The following is a 9,105-nucleotide window of genomic DNA, read 5'->3' as shown; positions in this document are numbered from 1 at the left end:
TTACAGGGGTGGGCCACTGTGCCCTGCCAAGGGAAGGTTTTCATCGGAGTCTCTTCCATCTGCTTGGCTGCCTGGCCACATCTCCACTGAAGAGGCAGAGTCAGGATGGGAAGACTCCAGGGACCACCTGGCCCAAGACCGGCAATCAGGTGGCTGCAAGGCTAACTGGGTAACAAAGAAGTGAAGTCGACTGCGGTGGAACACAAGGGAAAAGGCCGGGCGCAGTGGCTCAAGCCTGTAATCACAGCACTTTGGGAAGCTGAGGTGGTGGATCACGAGGTCAGGAGTTCGAGACTGGCCTGGCCAACATGGTGAAACCCCGGTCTCTACTAAAAAAACAAAAAAAGGCCGGGCGTGGTGGCGGATGCCTATAATCCCAGCTACATAGGAGGCTGAGGCAGGAGAATCGCTTGAACCCAGGAGGCGGAGGTTGCGGCGAGCCGACATCGTGCCACTGCACTCCAGCCTGGTGACAGCGATAATCCGTCTCAAAAAAGGAAAAGAAACAGAAGGGAACGAAGTCAGCTGGCCGGCCAGCGTCAGCAGGCGCAGCCAGTGTCACCCATGGCCGGGGCAGCACCCGAGTTTTGTGGCGAGGACTCGAAGGGACGAGGAGGCGGGGCCCGGCTGCTTTGGCCACGCCACGCCCCGCCCGCCCAGGGACTGCACAGTTGGCGCCCCGCGGGCGTCAGCGCGAAGGGGGCTCCTTGCAGTCTGGGGACCGGACTGCAGGGCTCGCTAGCTGCTTGGTCACCTGCGTGCAGAGCCCGCAGTCCCCGCCGTCCGGGCCCAGAGGACAAGACTCCCATATCCCGCGCCCAGCAGCCCCCGGGGACCGTGCGCCCGGCACGGGCTCGGAGATCCCGCCCAGCGGCGGCTCAGGCGGCGCGCCTCGCTCCCAGCCTCAGTTTCCCCATTGATAAAGCGTTGACGGGCAGTTGTTGACGGCTTCTGCGGACAGAACCTTGAGCTCCGACGTCCGCACGGGTCCCGGCAGCCCCCACGCCCCGAAGGGAGGGCGGGACCTGGATCTCGCGACCGCTGCCCCTGGTTCCCGCCCCCAGGCCCTATGGGGCTGAGGTCGGGAGGCCCCGCCCCCCGCCCACGAGGAAGTGGCTGCGGCTGCAGCGCGGGGCCCAGAGCCGGTTCGGCGCGTCGACTGCCCAGAGTCCGCGGCCGTGGCGCGGGAGGTGAGGGCCGCGGGGGCGCATGGAGGAGGGGGCCGGGGCAGCAGTCCGGAGGTGGGGGGACGCGGGGATGTGGGGCGCCGCCTGGGAGTGAGGGGAACGGGAGGGGCGAGAGGGGGTGAAAGGAGGGGGGGCGGGGGGCGCCTGGAAGTGAGCGGGAAGTACGGATGTGGGGCACCGCCCAGTAGGGGTGCGGGGGTGAGTGGGGGCGCACGGAGAGAAGGCGGCGCGGGGATGGGGGCCTCGCGGGGAGGAAAAAGCCCTGGGAGCAGGGGCGCGCAGGGGTGACCCCATTGCCGGGCGGGGATAACGCGGGCTCCCCGCACACCGGGCGCCCTCGGGGCGTCCCCAGCCAGAGCGTCTGTTCCATGCCTTCCGCTCCCGCCTCCCGGCCCGCATCCCCGTCCTTGCCCCGAGGTCGGTCGGTGTGGCCCCGTTACTTCGGGACGGCGGGGCCCCACGCCCAGTTACTTCCCCTGCATCCCCGGAGCCTTCCGGGTTGCAGCCGCCGGGAAATGAGCTGGCGCCCCCGGGTGCCCCGCCCCTGCCCTCCTGGCCGCTGCTGTTGCCTACACCCACCTCCCCGGGCCAGGTCTGAGGAGTCCCATACGGGGCGGGCCTAACCGGTGAGATCCCTGAACGCACCCCTCAGAGATCCCAGAACGAACCCCTCAGAGCTGCGGGGCTTCTCGGCCGACGCGGATCCGAGCGGCCCCTCCCTTTCCGGAGGCACAGGGAGAGCAGCCAGGCCGCCCTGGGCTGGGCGGGGCCGGGCTGCACCCGCGGGCAATGAAGGGATCAGGAGCTCAAGCCCTGGGGAATCAGACCTCCCCCTTCCTCCTCTGCCAGTGCAGCCCGGGGACTGCCACCACCCATCCTGGCTGGGCGCGGTCGCTTACACCGGGAATCTCATCATTTTGGGGAGGCCCAGGCGGGAGGATCACTTGAGGCCAGGAGTTGGAGAACAGCCTGGACAGCATTTGGAGACCCTTCTCTATTAAAATAAATAAATAAAATGTAGCTGGGCGCGGTGGCTCACGCCAGTAATCCCAGCACTTTGGGAGGTGAAGGCGGACAGATCACTTGAGGTCAGGAGTTTGAGACCGGCCTGGCCAACATGGTGAAAACCCGTCTCTACTAAAAATACCAAAGTTAGCTAGGTATGTGGCACATGCCTGTGATCCCATCTACTTGGGAGGCTGAGGTAGAAGAATCCCTTGAAGCCGGGAGGTGGAGGTTGCCTTGAGCTGAGATTGCACCACTGCACTCCAGCCTGGGCAACAGAGCGAGACTCTGTCTCTAAATAAATTAAAAAATCTTACGAACCTTAGGTAAGAGTGCCAGCTTCTCCCTTCACTGGCCAGTAATGTTGGCAAGTCACGCAACCCCTGCCAGCCTCAACTTTCCTAACCTGGAAGATGGGAACCTTAAGGATTGTGAGTCTGAAAGGCAATACTGCCAGACACTTGGCAGTGTGTCAGGCGCTGACAGTGTGAACGTGTGCTTGCTGCTATTTTAAGTCCTGCTCACCATGATCATAGTGTCCTCCCAGGTGAACCCAACTTCCTGGCCTCCAAGATTTGGGGCCAGAGTCCCAAGCAGTGTCCTTTAGTAGGAGCCGGGTGACTTTGAGCAATTCATTGCTTTTTTCTGAGCCTGAGTTTCCTCCTGTACAAACTGAAGGTAAAAAGCAAGCAAACAAAAAATGTCTCGGGCTTGCTTCAGAGGGTAAAAGAGAATCGTGAAAGTTCTGCGTAAAATCAAGGCACTGACAAATGCCAGCAAAGTTAATTTCTTACATATGTCTGTACATAATCCATTGAGAGGTCTTTTTCTTTTTTTCTGGAGTCAGGGTCTCACTGTGTTGCCCAGCCTGCAGTGCCATGGCTCAATGATAGCTCACTGCAGCCTTAAACTCCTGGGCTCAAGGGATCCTCCTGAGCAGCTGGGATTACAGGCATGTGCGTCCTTGCCAAGCTCATTTTTAAATGTTTAGTAGAGATGGGGTTTTGCTGTGTTGTCCAGGCTGGCCTCAAACTCCTAGCCTGAAGCTATCTTCCTTCCTCGGCCTCCCGAATTGCTGGGGTTACAGGCATGAGCCTTCACATCTGATTTGATAAGTCATTTTTTTTTGTTGTTGTTGTTTTTTGTTTTTTGGTTTTTTTTTAGATGGTAGAGTTTCACTCTTGTTGCCCAGTCTGGAGTGCAGTGGTGTGATCTCAGCTCACTGCAACCACTGCCTCTGGAGTTCAAGTGATTCTCCTGCCTCAGTCTCCCAAGTAGCTGGGATTACAGGCACCCACCACCGTGCCCAGCTAATTTTTGTATTTTTAGTAGAGAGGGGGTTTCGCCATATTGATCAGGCTGGTCTTGAACTCCTGACCTCAGGTGATCCACCAGCATCAGCCTCCCAAAGTGCTGGGATTACAGGCATGAGCCACTGCACCCAGTGGTGGATAGGTCTTTTCTGGTATTAATAATTATATAACATCCCAACTTGTTAATGTTGCAATTTACTCTTTCCATATTGTCACCTGGGTTTTTCCACAGTGTCACCATTATACAGAAGGCTATTATGAACATGTTTGCTTTATTTTTTGAGATGGGGTTTCTCTCTGTCAGTCACCCAGGCTGGGAGTACAGTGATGAGATCTCGGCTCACTGCAGTCCCCGCCTTCCCAGCTCAAGCAATCCTCCAGCCTCAAGCCCCTCAGATAGCCAAAACTACAGGCGTGCAGAACCACGCCCCGCTAATTTTTTTTTTCTTTTCGGTAGTTTTTGTAGACGTAGGGTTTTGCCATGTTTCCCAGGCTGGTTTCAGAACTCCTGGACTCAAGTGATCCACCCACCTCGGCCTCCCAAAATGCTGGGATTACAGACGTGAGCCCTGGCACCTAGCCCATGTTTGCTTTTAAAAAAGAAAAATGGGCCCGGCTCAGCAGCTTATGCCTGTAATCCCAGCATTTTGAGAGGCCAGGGCGGGTGGATCACGAGGTCAGGAGTTCAAGACCAGCCTGGCCAATATGGTGAAATCCCGTCTCTACTAAAAAATACAAAAGTTAACCATGCGTGGTGGTGTGCGCCTGTAGTTCCAGCTACTTGGGAGGCTGAGGCAGGAGAATGGCTTGAACCTGGGAGGTGGAGGTTGCAGTGAGCCAAGACTGCGCCACGACACTGCAGCCTGGGCAACAAAATGAGACTCTGTCTCAAAAAAAAAAGTGTTGCTCTTTTCTTAATACCAAAATGGATGTATGTGACCAAAGAATGCTTATTTTCAAGTTCCTGTTAATTCTGTTCTATTGATATTTATTTGTTCCCACCCACTTGTTGAATTGAGTGCCCTTCAGAAGAATTAATCCAATTGGCAACAAATAATTTCTCCACAGCTCTGCCAGCATTGAATTTTATGTGTTTTTGGTTTTTGTTTTCTTTGGATGACTCTAACTAGTGCTTTAATGATGTCTTAGGATTGTTTGCATGTGTGTTTCTGACTTGATTTGTGTGGCTGGTAAGACTTCAGGAGCAGAGTTGGGGAGGGACGGATAGGGTAGCAAGGGCTCCCACACAGCATAGGAAGTTGAGTAACCACTTAGCACCATGCAAATTAGCCTGCTGGCTGCTCAATCCAAGAACTGCCTGAGCTGGGTGGGGACTTCCTGGAGCTGAGAGCTTTGCTCTAGGCCGCTCCTGCTTGGTTTAGCTTCAGATACAGCCAAACCTCTGGATTCAGAGAAAACTACTGTAGTCAGGCAAGAAAGGTCCCACAGCCTGTGCCTGGTCCAGCCCCAGCCTGTTCTGGATAAAGATGGGGAGAAAGCATTGGCCGAGGGCACCTGGCCAGTATGAAGAGAGCTAGAATGTAAACCCAGCACAGTAAGGAAGAGACCATCAAAACCCAGGACCCAGAGGAGCCCCCCGCCCATTCGCCCAATGCTGGGCAGCCTGAGGCTTTCTTTGCCCGGCTTGTTTGGGAGGTCAGCTGTATCTTCACAACTCTGTTTTTTTTTGTTTGGTTTTTTTTTTTTTTTTTTTTGAGTCAGAGTTTTGCTCTTATTGCCCAGGCTGGAGCGCAATGTCGTGACCTCCGCTCACTGCAGCCTCTGCCTCCTGGGTTCAAGCAGTTCTCCAGTCTCAGCCTCCCGAGTAGCTGGGATTACAGGCACCTGCCACTGCGCCTGGTTAATTTTTGTATTTTTAGTAGCAACGGGGTTTCACCATGTTGGCCAGGCTGGTCTTGAACTCCTGACCTCGGGTAATCCACCCTCCTTGGCCTCCCAAAGTTCTGGGATTACAGACGTGAGCTGCTGCGCCCGGCCTAGACCACCTCTCAAGACAGATATTTTAAAAAAGGATGTGATTCATTCAACCACATTCAAGAAATACTTACAAAGTGCCTACCATGTGCCTTTCCTGGATGGAAACCCACAACTCTCCTTGGGGACCCAAGCCCCTTTCCAGCCTCCTGCAGGGAATTCTGAAGAAGACTTACTGCTTTTAGGGAGTTCAACCTCACACTGCTCTCCCCCTCTCCCACCCTGCCTTCTTGTCAGGGAAGTGCTCCTGCTCCAGGCTGGTAGGAGGCTTGGAGCCAGCCTAGGGAGTCTGTTAGGGGATTAACCCCCACTCCCCGAGCCTCACTCTGATTCTGGGGTGTGGGAGGGTACAGTGGAATTGGTTTCTGGTCCCAAAGCCATCACAGGGTCCCCTCCTATTTTTTTTTTTTTTTTTTTTTTTTTTGTGTTTTTTTTTTTTTTTTTTTTTTTTTTTGAGACTGAGTCTTGCTCTGTCGCCAGGCTGGAGTGTAGTGGTGCGATCTTGGCTTACTGCAACTTCCACCTCCCCAGTTCAAGCAATTCTCCTGCCTCAGCCTCCCAAGTAGCTGGGATTACAGGCACCCGCCACCACCCCTGGCTAACTTTTTGTATTTTAGTAGAGACGGGGGTTTCACCGTGTTGCCCAGGATGGTCTCGAACTCCTGACCTTGTGATCTGCCCGCCTCGGCCTCCCAAGGTGCTGGGATTACAGGCATGAGCCACTATGCCCAACCTTTTTAAAAATTATTATTATTGTTGTTGTTGAGATGGAATCTCACTCCCTTACCCAGGCTGGAGCACAGTGGCGCAATATCGGCTGACTGCAACCTCCGCCACCCAGGCTCAAGCAATTCTCATGCCTCAGCCTTCCGAGTAGCTGGAATTACAGTCACGCACACCTGCTAATTTTGAAATTTTTTTTAGTAGAGATGGGTTTTTACCATGTTGGCCAGTTTGATCTGAAACTCCCGACCTCAAGCGATCCGCCCGCCTTGGCCTCACAAAGTGCTGAGATTATAGGCGTGAGCCACTGCACCCGGCCATCCCTCTTCTCTTGTTCCTCAGCATCAAACAGGCCCACGGTGCTGGCTCACAGGGCCACAGTGGCAGTAGGTGGGTGTCCCGGATTCCTCCCCCAGGAGCCATCACTGAGACCTGATGCTGGTGACACTTGTGGGTCCTCATAGTTTTCTCCTGGGATGGCCATAGCAGGGTAATTGGTAGGCGGTGGGTGGGCACACCCTGGCCCATGCAGGTTTGGTTGGTGAGAGGTTTTCCTGGGAATGATTAAGTCAAAGTTTCCCTGACTAGGATCCCTGAGGCAGCATTGGCTGAGAGAAGCCAATCCCTTTTTGGTCTCCCACTTCCTTATTGGTGAGATGTAGGGGTTGGGGAGTTATCACAGAGGCACTTTGGGTCTCAGCTACTTTGCAGAAGTTACGGAAAAGGGGAAATGAACCTTCCTCTCTCTCACCCCCTTCACCCCTCTTCGTTTCCCCATTTAAGGGGTTGCTTGAGCGAACTGGGAAGTATTTCTGCTAATTCATGCTAAATGTGATTGGCTGATAAGTGTGGTCTGAACCTCCCTCCTCTGCCAGTCACTAGTATACCACTATGGCCATCTTTTCTAACCCCTTGAGTATGTTTGGGTCCTAGAAACAGTGGTCAGGGCTCTTCCTAGTCCTCTTGGTTGTCCTTGCCCACTGGCACATGTGGGAGCTGCTGTCTTCAGTAGAGCCAGCCACTCCGTCTTCACAGACAGGGCAGAGATGTGGTTGGGCACACAGCAAGTGTGTGACCGCTGATGCTGGGATGTCAGGGTCTGTGCATCAGCCCAGGGTTCTGAGTCTGGACGCCCCTACCCTCATCTCCGGAGGTTCCTTCCATCTGAGCCTCCTGGGGGTGAAAGGGAGGGAGAAGTTGGCCTCAACTGGAGTCCTGGGGCCAACCACAGGCTGGCTGGGGTTTGGAAGTGGGCTTCTGGCCTTAACCCTGCCCCTGCCCTACTGGTGACCTTGGACCATGGGGGTTGTGGGGGTGCCGATGAGCACTGTGAATCAGTCACAGGCCTTGAGCTTCTCTCTGCACAGGGTTGGCATCGGATGTGGGCAGTGATGCCCCAGCCCAGGAACAGGAAGCACTCAGGGAAACCCCCATCAGGCCTGCTGACATGGCTGAGGGCGCCGAGGTGGCTTCCTGGGCCCTCACCTTACAAAAAGAGGCCTTATAAGGAGAGAGAGACTGCAGAGGCAGCCCTGGGGGGTGCTGGGCGCTTGTTCTGGGTAAGGCTGCCCATGCATGCAAAGTCCTTGTAGGCACAGTGAGCTTGCAGTGTGCAAGGCTGAGCATGCAGGGGTGCAGTGCATGTGTGTGCAAGGCTGAGCATGCAGCATGCAGGGGTGCAGTGTACATGTGTGTGTGCAAGGCTGAGCATGCATGTGTGCAGGGATGCAGTGTGCATGTGTGGGTGCAAGGCTAAGCAGGCAGGGGTGCAGTGTGTGCAAGGCTGAGCATGCATGTGTACAGGGGTGCAGTGTGTGTGAGGTTGAACACGCATGTGCATGTGGGCAGGATGGTCACGTGTGCAAGGCTAATAAACATGCACTTAAAGTGTGGGGGGTGCAGTGTGCCTGTGTGTGAGGTGATGTGCATGTGTGTGCACGGCTGAACATGCATTCAAAGTGTGCTTGTGTGAAGCTGAACACACATGTGTTTGTGTGTGTGGCCTGACCTTGGGCTGCATGTGTCCACTTTCTCAGCAAATGCTGACTGGGGACCCACTGGAGCCCTGTTCTAAATATGGGGAAACATGAGATGCATGCACACTTGTGTATATGTGTATGTGTCCTGTGCTGCCCCGGGACTCTTCCAGGACATCGTGCTATAAATGAAAGCAAGCGGTTTGCATCTGGAGTGAGCAGGAGGTGGGTGGGGCCTTCCTGGCAGGGAGCGCAGGGGCTTTGTGGGGACCTCAGGCAGGGTGGTCACTAAGCCCTGAAGGGCTAAACTGCAGCCTCCAGGCAAAGGTCATTCTGCCCTTCCCTCTGTTCCTGGGCCCAAATGCAGTTCGGGGTGGGCCAGCCCCAGGGCAGGGCAGTGACGGGGCAGCCACCTGCCTCCTGGGTATTCAGGATTCCAGGTCCTGTTAGGCCCCCAGCCCAGGCCCTGGGACCCAACACAAAATGGCTAGTCTGGTGAGGAAGGCAGCCATGTTATCTAATGGCATCACTGGTGATTCTGGGCAGGTGGCCTCAGCTGCCACATCTGTCATCTGGAGCTGACCTGGAGCATCGTATCCCTCCCCAAGTGCAGCCAGGCCTCCCTGAAGGTCCAGGGCTGGAAGGCAAGAATATTTACAAAGCACCTGGCCAGGTGTGGGGGCTCACGCCTGTAATCCCAGCACTTGAGGCTGGTGGATCATGAGGTCAGAAGTTAGAGACCAACCTGGCTAACATGGTGAAACCCCATCTTTACTAAAAAAAAATACAAAAATTAGGGCCGGGCGCGGTGGCTCAAGCCTGTAATCCCAGCACTTTGGGAGGCCGAGGCAGGTGGATCACGAGGTCAAGAGATCGAGACCATCCTGGTCAACATGGTGAAACCCT

The 9,105-nt window shown here is 55.3% G+C and overlaps 1 protein-coding gene across 1 annotated transcript in view; it reads left to right on the top strand.

Moving 5' to 3' along the window:
• Nucleotides 1-705: 705 nt before the first annotated feature.
• Nucleotides 706-9,105, top strand: part of ARPC1B (actin related protein 2/3 complex subunit 1B) — a 24,094-nt gene continuing 15,694 nt past the window's right edge. Inside the window, exon 1 of the mRNA XM_017533383.1 lies at nt 706-1,190. The gene's annotated coding sequence lies outside the window, so the exon portion shown is untranslated. The remainder of the gene's footprint in view (nt 1,191-9,105) is intronic.

This window comes from Cebus imitator, unplaced genomic scaffold (genome assembly GCF_001604975.1).
Source record: "Cebus imitator isolate Cc_AM_T3 unplaced genomic scaffold, Cebus_imitator-1.0 Scaffold82, whole genome shotgun sequence".
In the NCBI taxonomy this organism is placed as follows: Eukaryota; Metazoa; Chordata; class Mammalia; order Primates; family Cebidae; genus Cebus; species Cebus imitator.
Note: the sequence above shows the minus strand (reverse complement) of the source record. Positions and strands in the feature narration are given on the sequence as shown.